This window comes from Carlito syrichta, unplaced genomic scaffold (genome assembly GCF_000164805.1).
Source record: "Carlito syrichta isolate Samal-C Ts95f unplaced genomic scaffold, Tarsius_syrichta-2.0.1 Scaffold107890, whole genome shotgun sequence".
NCBI classification, from domain to species: domain Eukaryota; kingdom Metazoa; phylum Chordata; class Mammalia; order Primates; family Tarsiidae; genus Carlito; species Carlito syrichta.
In genome coordinates, this window is record NW_007051986.1 from 53,622 (window position 1) to 66,250 (window position 12,629).

A 12,629-nucleotide genomic window follows, 5' to 3' on the forward strand; every position below is an offset into this window, starting at 1 on the left:
GACAAAATTACTTCAAGGAAAATTCTGAGCTTCAATGGTAATTACTAGAAAAACCTGCAATTATAAAGTTAACATGTAAGTTCACTATCTCTCTATTTTTTTTCTTCCTACTTCGAATCTGCTGACTTTTCTATTGGTGTTGAGATAAAACTCACTGCTTATGGCATTCTAGCAAAGATTAAATAAAAGTCTTAAAGGAGTTTCAAATTAATGGTTTTATAGATTACAACAGCTCCATGGTAACCAACAACCTAGACACTTTTTTTTTGAAGACAGGGTCTCGCTGTTTTGCCCAGGCTGGAGTGCAGTGACTATTCACAAGTGAAGTCACAGTGCACCATCACCTTGAACTCCTAGCCTCAAGTGATTCTCCTACGTCACCCTCTCAAGTAGCTGGGACTACAGATGCATTGACTGGAGCCAGCTACACACCTTTTAAAAATACAAATTTATGATGACTCATTCATTCCTGTAACCGCAGCACTTTGGGAGGCGAGAGGATTGCTTGAGCCCAGGAGTTTGAGACCAACCTGGGCAACACAGTGAGACTTTATGTCTACAGAAAAATTTTAAAAATTAGCCAGGACAGCCGGGCTCGGTGGCTCAGCCTGTAATCCCGCGCCTTTGGGAGGCTGAGGTGAGTGGATTGCCTGAGCCCGCGGGTTCGAGACCTGCCTGGGCAGCGAGACCTCATCTCTACAATAAATCAAAAAATCAGCCAGGGGTGGTAGCACGTGCCTGTAATTCCGGCTACTTGGAAGACTGAGGTGGAAGGATCTCTGGAATCCAGCAGGTCGAGGCTGCGGTAGCCGGGAGCAGCCACTGCTCTCCAGTCTGGGCAACAGAATGAGACTCCAACTCAAAAAAAAAAAAAAAATTAGCCAGGTGTGGAGGCACACACCTATAATCCCAGCTACTTGGGAGGCTGAGGTGGAAGGATCGCTTGAACCTAAAAGGTCCAGGGTGTGGTAAGCCATGATTGTGCCATTGCACTTCAACTCAAAAACATTAAATTAAATTATAAAATAAAAACTTAGATTCGCCTGACTAACACTTGCTTGTGATAATGGAACACTTAATTGAAAATAGTCAAGGTGATAGTCTAGGTGGCTTACTCCTATAATCCCAGCATTTTGGGGAGCCGAGGTGAGAGGATTGCCTAAGAAATAAAATAAAATGAGTAAAAACTATTTTATACATTTTCCCCCTTTTTTTCAATTTTGAATAAATGTCAGGTTAATTTTTCAAGTGTTTATCTTTTACCTAGGAATGTCTGAATTACGAATATAAAAAAACAAAAATCAAGCCAGGTATGGTGGCTCATGCTTGTAATCACAGTAGTTTGGGAGGCTGAGGCAGGAGGATCACTCCAGACTAGGAGTTCAAGACTATCCTGGGCAACAAAGCAAGACTTTGTCTCTACAAAAGATAGAAAAATTAGCTGGGTGTGGTGGCACACATGTAGTCCCAGCTACACAGGAGGCTGAGGCAGGAGGATCACTTGAGCCTAGGAGTTAGAGGCTGCAATGAGTCGAGCCATGATTGTGCCACGCGCTGAAGTCTGGGTGACAGAGTGAGACCTGTCACAAAACAAAAGCAAGCCGGGCTCGGTGGCTCAGCCTAAAATCCTGTGCCTTGGGAGGCTGAGGTGAGTGGATTGCCTGAGCCCACGGGTTCAAGACCTGCCTGGGCAACTTGGCGAGACCTCATCTCTACAATAGATCAAAAATTAGCCGGGCATGGTAGCGCTCGCCTGGAGTTTCAGCTACTTGGAAGGCTGAGGTGGGAGGATCGCCGGAGCCCAGCAGGTTGAGGCTGCGGTGGCCGGGAGCAGCCACCGCACTCCAGTCTGGGCGACAGAGTGATACTCCAACTCCAAAAAAAAAAACAAAAGCAAAAACAAAAACAAAATCTCCAAGTGGCTTTCAACTGGTAACAAATCCATCTTTTGTTTGCCAGTCTGGGTTTTTTTTGTTGTTGTTTTTTGGGTTTTTTTTTTAGTTGGAGTCTCACTCTGTCGCCCAGACTGGAGTGCAGTGGCCGCTCCCGGCCACCGCAGCCTCCACCTGCTGGGCTCCGGCGATCCTTCCGCCTCAGCCTTCCGAGTAGCTGGAACTACAGGCGCGCGCTACCACGCCTGGCTAATTTTTTGATTTATTGTAGAGATGAGGTCTCGCCTGTCCAGGCAGGTCTCCAACCCGCGGGCTCAGGCAATCCACTCACCTCAGCCTCCCAAAGGCAGGGGATTACAGGCTGAGCCACCGAGCCCTGCTCGGTTTGGTTTTTTGATCAGCAAATGCAGGTAGGAAAGAATTTTAGCAGGCTTTTTGTTTTGTTTTGTGTTTGCTTTTGTTTTTTATCCTCCGTGTGACAGAAGCAGCAAAATGTTTTTCTTTTGGACTATTAATTTTTATTTCTTTTTTTTTTTTTTGAGTCGAAGTCTCACAGTTGCCCAGGCTAGAGTGCAATGGCATGCTCATGGCCACCACAGCCTCAACCTACTGGGCTCAGGTGATCTTTCCTCCTCAACCTTCCAAGTAGCTGGAACCATAGGCATGCGCTACCAAGCCTGGCTAATTTTTTGATTTATCGTAGAGATGAGGTCTCACCATGTTGCTCAGGCTGGTCTCGAATCCCTGGGGCTCAGGCAATCCTCTCGCCTCCATGTCCCAAAGTGCTGGAATTACAGGCATGATGCACAGTTTTATATTTGTCTCTGCTAGATGTTTTCAGGTGTCAGGGTTTACACAAAGCCTAAAATGAAATGATCCTTGTATAATATTTTGATATATAAGATTCATTTAATATTGTTGGTTAAAAAAACCAGCTGTACCTTCTGAGTTATCAACAATTACTCACGTATTTAAGGTTCTTAGGTGAACACGATATCACAGGCTATAAAAATGGTTAACAGGGAAGAAACTTGAAATGAGACTAACTTTGTCTTTTTTTATTTTTCAGTTTTCTTTTTATAGAGACGGGGTCTCTCTGTGTTGCTCAGGCTGGTCTTGAACTCCTGGCCTCAAGCATTCTCCTGCCTCAACCTCCCAAAGTGACAGGATTACAGGCATGAACCACCACACCTAGCATAACTTTGTCTAATAGCTCAGTTCTCATAAATAACCTAGGTAGGCTGGGTTTGGTGGGTCAGCTTGTAATCCCAGTACCTTGAGAGGCCGAAGCAAATGAATTACTTGAGCCCACGGGTCGAGACCAGCCTGGGCAACTTGGCAAGAACTCATCTCTACAATGAATTAAAAAAAAAAAAAACTAGCAGGCATGGTAGTGCACGCCTGTAGTTCCAGGTACTTGGAAGGCTGAGGCGGAAGGATCGCCGGAACCCAGCAGGTCAAGGCTGCAGTGGTCGGGAGTGGCCACTGCACTCCAGTCTGGGCGACAGAGTGAGACTCCAACTCAAAAATAAATAAATAAATAAATAAGATAAATATAAATGGGATATGTGCTTATAAATGAACCTTTCCTATAATTTAAAATCTTCAAGTTATGTTATATTAAATTATTTAATTTGGGTCATTTCCAAATAAGATTGAAAAAAACTAAACAAGGCCAGGTGTGGTGGCTCACATCTGTAATCCTGGCACTTTGGGAGACCGAGGCAAGAGGATCGCTCAAGCCCAGGAGTTCAAGACCAGCCAAGGCAACATAGCAAAACCTCATCTCTATCAAAAAAGTTAGCTGGGCATGGTAGCACACGCCTGTAGTCCCCAGCTACTTGGGAGGCTGAGGCAGAAGGATTCCCTGAATCCAGAAGGTCGAGGCTGCAGTGTGATTGTGTCACTGAACTCCAGCCTGGGCAACAGAGTGAGACTCTGACTCAAAACAAACAAAGCAAAACAAAAACTGAAACAAACTCTGAACATAAATGTGTTTCTTCTTGGTTTCTTAAATTTTATAGATAAAACAAAATATATTTGAGTCTATTAATACACGTTTAGGGAAACATGTTTTTATAAATATAGAGCTGGACTCGGTGGCTCAGCCTGTAATCCCGCGCCTTGGGAGGCTGAGGTGAGTGGATAGGCTGAGCCCGCGGGTTCGAGACCCACCTGGGCAACTTGGCAAGACCTCATCTCTACAATAAATCAAAAATTAGCCGGGTGTGGTAGCACATACCTGTAGTTCCAGCTACTTGGAAGGCTGAGGCGGAAGGATTGTTGGAGCCCAGCAGGTCGAGGTTGCATGGCTGGGAGCGGCCACTGCACTCCAGTCTGGGCGACCGAGTGAGACTCCAACTCAAAAAAAAATAAAAAAAATAAAATAAAATAAAATAAAATAAATATAAAAAGGTTCTCATCTATACAATACTGATATGGGACAGACAATTCAAGAATTCTTACTCCTAGGCTTTCACTAAAATGAAAGGTTACTAAGAGATAGGAATAGGCCAGATATGGTGGCTTATGTCTATAATCCCATGTGGTGGCATGTGCCTGTAGTTCCAGCTATTTGGAAGGCCGAGGTGGAAGGATTACCTGAGCCCAGCAGGTCGAGGCTGTGGTGGCCGTGAGCCTGCCACTGCACTCCAGCCTGAGTGACAGAGTGAGCCTCCAACTCAAAAAAAAAAAAAAAGATTTAAGAATGTTAATTAACATATTTGATTCGGTATGTAAAGTCTGCCAAAAAATATGTTTTTAATAAGAAAAAATTATTTTAAAAGGCATAAAAATTTGTTCTTTATTGAAAAAATGACTGGGCTCGGTGGCTCAGCTTATTATCCCAGCACTTTGGGAGGCCGAGGTGAGAAGATTGCCTGAGCCCGGGGGTTCGAGATCAGCCTAGGCAACTTGGTGAGACCTCATTTCTATAAAAAATCACAAAAAAAAAACTAGCCAGGTGTGGTGGCGTGAATCTGTAGTTCCAGTTATTTGGAAGGCTGAGGCGTAAGAATCACCAAAGCCCAGCATGTTGAGGCTGCGGTGACTGTGAGCATGGCACTACACTCCAGCCTGGGTGATAAGAGTGAGACTCCAACTAGAAAAAAAAAGATGAATTTGGATAAGATGCTTTAAAAAATAAAAATTTTGTATAAAAATTTGTGGGGTAGGCTGAGATTGATGGCTCAGCCTGTAATCTCAGCACTTTGGGAGACTGAGGCATATGGATTGGCTGAGCCCGCAGGTTTGAGACCCACCCAGGCAACTTGGTGAGACCTCATCTCTACAATAAATAAAAAATTAGCTAGGCGTGCACCTGTAGTTCTGGCTACTTGGAAGGCTGAGGCGGAAAGATCCCTGGAGCCCAGTAGATCGAGGCTGCGGTGGCTGGGAGCATGCTCTGCACTCCAGTCTGGATGACAGAAAAAAAAAAAAATTATGGGGTAAAATTTTGTCCTAATGTAAAATAACTGGTTATTTTTAAAAGATAAATTATGGGACAAAGCAGAAAATTCAGAAATGTTGCAAATGGTCTGAATAGGTCATGATAATATTGGAAAGTTTATGAAAGGAATTCTGTGTGTGATCAAGTTGACTCTAATTGAAATATAATTATTTATGTCTTTCTAGAAATTGAGTTTTGATATTAAAATACACTAATACAGGTCAAACGCAGTGGCTCACACCTGTAATCCCAGCACTTTGGGAGGTGGAGGCAAGAGGATTGCCTGATCCCAGGGGTTTGAGACTAGTCTGGGCAACTTGGCAAGACTTCCTCTCTACAATAAATAAATAAATAAATAAATAAGCTGGGCATTGTGGCATGTGCCTGTAGTTCCTTCATGGAAGGCTGAGGTGAAAGAATCACCTGAGCTCAGCAGGTTGAGGATGTGATACCTGTGAGTATGGCATTGCACTCCAGCCTGGGTGACAGAATGAGTGTCTGACTCAAAAACAAAAACAAAAAAAACCACTAACACAAAACTAAAAAATAGAACAAGTTTTTCTTAAACAATTAATTTGTTCTTGGTAAAATTGCAAGAAGTTTTGTTTTTTAATTCTGAAATCTATGTTTTCTAGGGGGTTTTTTGAGTCGAGATCTCACTCTGTTGCCCAGGCTGGAATGCAGTGACATGCTCTTGGCTCACCACAGCCTCAACCTCCTGGGCTCAGGCAATCCTTCCTCCTCAGCCTCCCAAGTAGCTGGGATCACAGGTGTGCCACCTTGCCTAGCTAATTCTTTGATTTTTTTGGTAGAGACAAAGTTTTGCTATGTTGCCCACACTGGTCTCAAACTCCTGGGCTCAAGTAATCCTCCCACCTCCGCCTCCCAAGGTGCTGAGATTACTGGCATGAACACCATTCCTGGCATGAAATCTGTTTTTCGGTTTGGTTTTTTCTGAGTTGGAGTCTCACTCTGTTGCCCAGGCTAGAGTGCAGTGGCACAATCATGGCCACTGCATCCTCAACCTGATGTACTCAGACAATCCTTCCACCTCAGCCTTCCAAGTGGCTGCTACTACAGGCATGTGCCACCACACCTGGCTAATTTTTTTCATTTATTGTAGAGATTAGGTCTTGCCAAGTTGTCCAGGCTAGTCTTGAACCCCTGAGCTCAGGCAATCCTCTCACCTCTGCCTACCAAAGTGCTGGAATTACAGGCACGAGCCACCGTGCCCGGCTGAAATCTGTTTTTTTAATAACTGTCTTCTAAGTTGCAGTTTCTACTTCTGCCATATTTCTTCCTGATATCTATTTAATTTCCCTAGCTTCAGGTTGGAAATGCTGTCTTTTTCATTCAGAATGGTAATTTCGTTTCTTGAGGTAAACTTTTTCTTTTTGGAACTTCTTGGATTCGTATCTCAGAGGTTCAACTCTTGTAGTCTCTCTCTGAACGTGATTTTCAGGCCATACATCATTGCCTTCAGCTCTCTCTTTCTCCCCTTAAAAAGGTGTATCTTGGCCAGGCACAGTGGCTCAGCCTGTAATCCTGCGCTTTGGGAGGTTGAGATGAGAGGATTGCCTGAGTCTACGGGTTCGAGACCCACCTGGGCAACTTGGTGGGACCTCATCTCTACAATAAATAAAAAAATTAGCCAGGCATGGTGGTGCGTACCTGTAGTTCCAGTTACTTGAAAGGCTGAGGTGGAAGGATTGTCTGAGCACAGCACTCCAGCCTGGGCAACAGAGTGAGACTCCAACTAAAAAAAAAAAACCCAAAGCCAGGCTTGGTGTCTCAGCCTGTAATCCCACGCCTTTGGGAGGCTGAGGTGAGTGGATTACCTGAGCCCGCGGGTTCTAGACCCGCCTGGGCAGCGAGACCTCATCTCTACAATAAATCAAAAAATCAGCCGGGTATGGTAGCACATGCCTGTAATTCCGGCTACACGGAAGGCTGAGGCAGAAGGATCGCTGGAGCCCAGCAGGCGAGGCTGCGGTGGCCGGGAGCAGCCACAGCACTCCAGTCTGGGTAACCGAGTGAGATTCCAACTTAAAAAAAGAAAAAATTAAAAATTAAAAAATTTAAATTTAAATTAAAAAAAACACAAAACCAAAAAAACTTGTATTACAGCCATGCAATAGACTATTATTCAGCCTCCAGTGCAGTTGAGACTAAAGACATATATCACAACTCCCATCCTTGATTTTTTGAGGTTTTCATTTATTCTTTTGAGAATCTGGATCTGAGTCTGGTGCAGTGGCTCACGCCTATAATCCCAGCACTCTTTGGGAGGCGGAGGTGAGACAATTGCCTGAGCCCAGGAGTTCAAGACCAGCCTGGACAACTTGGTGAGACCTTGTCTCTACAATAACTCAAAAAATTAGCCGGTCAGCCGGGCTCAGTGGCTCAGCCTGTAATCCCGCGCTTTGGGAGGCCGAGGTGAGTGAATTGCTGAGCCCGCGAGTTCGAGACCCGCCTGGGCAACTTGGTGAGAGCTCATCTCCACAATAAATCAAAAAATTAGCCGGGTGTCATAGCGCGCGCCAGTAGTTCCAGTTACTTGAAAGGCTGAGGCGGAAGGATCGCCAGAGCCCAGCAGGTTGAGGCTGCTGTGGCCGGGAGTGACCACTGCACTCCAGTCTGGGTGACTGAATGAGACTCAAAAAAAAAAAAAAAAATTAGCCGGTCATGATGGCACACGCCTGTAGTTCTAGTTACTTGGAAAGCTGAGGTGGAAGGATGGCCTGAGCCCAGCAGGTTGAGGCTGCAGTGGCCATGAGCATGCCACTGTACTCCACCCTGGGCGACAGAGTGAGAGTCTGACTCAAAAAAAAAAGAATCTGGGTTTGAAGAAAATGATAGCTCTCCTTCCCAGAAAAAAATGCATAACTATGTTCTGACATAGACACAAAATTTCACATACAAACTTTGGGGTTTATGAACTCCCCTAAAGCCTATCATGATCTCCCAGTAAAGAAGCTCGGCCCATCCATTGCTTTGTTAAACTCTGGTGTGTCCATGTGGCTCTTTGAGCTATGGAGTGAGACTCCGATTCAGAAAAAAAAAAAAAAAAAGTATATCTTTTTGCTTGGCTGGAGGAATAATTCTTTCATTCAACCTTTTTATTAATTTTGGTATCTTTTTTATCTTCAGTTCTAACTCTGCTGTTATGGCCTAAAGATGAAATGTTTATCTTAAAACCATAGTAAAGCAATGTTTTCCTCCAGTATAACTTGACTCTGTATTCTTAGCTTTTCTTGATTTTTTTTTTCCGTGTACCATGCTAGATGCCATATTTTTGGCTTTTCTTGACGTGTATGAATTATTCCATATAATCAGAAAACTTCCCATGCTGTTACTAAGAGTCATGTGTGGCCCTGCTCAAGGTACTAGTTCTCTTGTTTCATTCTTCTGTAATATAGTGTGCAGTCATAACTTTGTTCAGACTCTTCCTGTCTGATTAAATTAATATACCCTTTTCATCAGGTTGATTTCCAGATTATCTAAATGGACTTCCCATTAGGAGAATCAATCACACTGAAGAAAGGTTGTTTTTGTTTTTATTTTTTAATTTTAGAGATGACATCTTGCTATGTTGCCTAGGTTGGAGTGCAGTGGCTATTCACAGGCAGCCATAGTGTACTACAGCCTTGAACTTCTGTGCTCATGTGATCCTCTTGTCTCAGCCTCCTGCATACCTGGAAATCAAGTGTGTACCACTGCAACTGGCTTGCAAGAGAAGATTTTTCTTAACCTTTTTTTGGTAACTGGCATAAAAAAAAAAGATTTTATATTTTATTAAGATAATTTCAGCTGGGCTTGGTGGCTTAGCCTGTAATCCCAGCACTTTGGGAGCCCACAGGTTTGAAACCAGCCCGAGCAACGAGGCGAGACCTCGTCTCTACAATAAATCAAAAAAATTAGCCAGGTGTGGTAGCATGCGCCTGTAGTTCCAACTACTTGGAAGACTGTGGTGGAAGGATCGCCAGAGCCCAGCAGTCGATGCTGGGGTGGCTGTGAGTGTACCACTGCACTCCAGCCAGGGTGACAGAGTGAGACTCCACCTCAAAAAACAAACAAACAAACAAAAACAGATAATTTCTTGTATTATCTTTACTAGGTTTTTGATTACCTAGGAAATCCGAACTTTAAAAGAGTTAAGGTTTTTACAGCCTTAACTGTATGTAATTTTCTGTATTGCTTTATGAAGTATTTTGGTTGTCAGTCTGTTTAAATAAATATTATTTTACAGTGATCTGTGAGTTAGTTTTGATCCAGCGTTTTGAAATCTTTGATATCTTTGACAAGCTTCCTCAGAATCAAAATCCTAAATTAAATCTTTATGACCCAGAATTAACTTGGCTTTTTTTCCCTCCCTACTTGATGCTTCCAAGTGCAGAAACTATTCTTGAGTACTTTCATTTCTTTTTTTTTTCTTTTTTAGGGGAGAGCGCAAACACAGTTCCCCACTACCATAAACTGTGCAGTCGAGTTTCCCACATTTGGGGAAACCACAGGGGTCAGCACATCTAGAGTGCAATGGATAAGCCTCACTCTGGGAAAACCCACATTGGTGATTATGGTATCTCCTCTGCCAGGTAAGTATAGAGTACTCTTATTTCTTATGACAATAAAATTACTTACATAAGTTCGACAAAAATCTGCTCTCTCTTTATAAGCAGGATATAAATAAAAGCATTTATATTATTAAGGCTTTGACTGAAATATTATATTTGAGAATGTGCATAAAATGCCTGGCTTCAAGAGTTCACAAACTTGCAGTCAGTGGGTAAAAACTGTCACTTCCTGGCAGGCTCAGGAAGCTTAAGACTTTAAGGACAACCTAAAGTCTGACTTGGTTCAGTTTCCTAGTCTCAGTAGGTTTTTAAACCTGAGAGTCCCATGTGATCAATGTAAAGAGAAAAAGGCATGTTGCTAAATGAAAACTATAATACACCTGTTATTGGATGGTAGCCCTGTGCATTATTTCCAAGTTCTTGTTATCTAATTATAGACTGGGTTAGAGCCCAAATTCTCCTTATTTCCTACAACTCTTCAACTGAAAACAAAAACTGCTCTATTTCTGTAGCCCTGTAAGCTGAAACTAAATGAATTTTAAGAAACAAGCCTTGTGCCTGATGTACAGGCCACACAAAAAGTTCACCAAACCACCCAATGCCGTGAACAGAGACTTTCAAACTACAAACCAGGAAGAGAAGTTGATATTTTCATGCTGTAGACAGCAGATCCCAAGATATCAGAACAAGACTCCACGTCATCATGAGACTCTTATCCCACTTAGTGTGCTACCTTTTTTCACTTGACAGGATAATGATGTAATTAAAATTTCAAAATCAATAGCTTCTGCTGATAACGTAACAGAACCTAACCTAAGAAATCCTTTAGTCTCCACTGGTTAATTAAGAAAAATGTGCTATTGCTAATACTGCATGCTGTACATGGATAAATTCCTCTGGGAAAGTTGAGATTCATATACACAAAACAAGAAAACAGGCCATATGGTTACAACAGGTCTCTCCTAATTCCTTCTGGTCATTTAATTTACTCAGTTAGTTGTCTTTAAGTCTAGGTTCATGACTCAAAACCATCATGCAAACTGGAATTGTCATATTACTATTAATTTTACTTTGCATTTTCCCTGTTTAACCTTTGCATTTGTTGTTTGCTAAATTTTTGCAGAAGTATAACTCCTAACAAAGTAATACTGGTTCAGAGAGCAGAAAACTATGAAACAGACACAATTAAACTTAATAATGAACTTTATTTAGACTTAGCCTGAGAACCACTCCCTTCAAACCTTTGTGGTTCAAATGTGTCCAAAAGGATTTTGACACTGACTTCTAGTCACCAATCACTGCCCTCAATGTGGAACAAACCAGCAACCCGGATGGGTCCATTCTGACACCAAAGGACATCGAAACCGAACCACAGAATGATTGATCAGTGATGCTTTCTGAGAAAGATCTTGATAAAAAGGAGAAATGTGAAAGTTTTCAGAATCAAAGTGTTAAAAAATAAACAAAAAACTGACAAATAGAACCAGGAAAGGCCACAAAGAGAGGAGTCTCTTGCTTGTATACCTGATAACAAAAGCTATCACAAAAGGCTGCAAAATTCACAATCTTTCACAAAGGCCATCACAACCTTACACACAAAAAACCACAAGGATATCTATGCCCATCAACTACCTGTCCATCCTTGGACCGACATCACCCTCATTATTGATCTTTGTTGCCAAGGAAATTATTTCAAATGATTATATAATCCTCCTCATATTTTCTTTTAAAAAGCTTCTACTTCCTCTACCTCCCTGAATACACATATAGTTTACTAGGCAGGCATATTTCCATTGCAAGCTCTATTCTCAAGTAAATATCATCTTCTTTTAGAGTCTCTCTATGATTTAGGTTAACATAAGAATAACTCCCCATTCTCCCTTGCCCCCAGGCCCTGGCAACCACCATCCTACTTTCCGTTTCTATGAGTTTGACTAATCTGGATATATCCCATTTGTGGAATCATACAGTATTTTCCCTTTTGTATTTGCACTCGGATGTTTTACACTTTTAATTAACGTTAAGTCTTCTTGACTTCACACCATTTAGCCTCGATTTTGGTTGGAAAATAGCAGTGAGGTGAGGCTTGGGTAGCAAAAATGGCAGGCCTCTGGGAAGAGTCTGGGGTATAAAAACAGGTTCCAGTCTGTTTCCAAAACCCTGATTATCTGCCATCTCTGTTTCTCTCTTCTGGTGCTGAGGGTCAGAGGAGCCTGGAGCAGAGTGTGAAGAGTGTCTTCAGGATGTGAAGTACAGGAGCCTTTCTGAGACTGAGTTTGACTCACTCATCAACAGATGACAAACCTAAGACCTAAAGAAGAGAGATGACCTGCCCAAAGTCACACGACCCACGTATATGGGTGAGTGTATGGCAGCGGGGGTGGGGGAAGTATAGCTATACATAGCTGATGTGGCAAGCTCCCTCCACGCAACATGGCTCTTAATAGGCGTTCATGCTTTTGTTTAACAAAGTGATAGTCATTTAATGTGAAAGCCCACAAAAATATGTTGAAACATTACTGTCTTTCAAAACATAGTCACCAGTGCAGGCTGACTCAGAATGCTCTATCCTGGTGGTTTTGAGGAAGGGGACAGAGGGAGCACAAGGTGTAGCCTGAGACAGAGAGTAGGTAGAAATGGAGAGAGTGTCCCTAAACTGATGGGATTAGGATCTGATGCGATTACAGGCATTTTTTTTTTTTTTTTTTTTTTTTA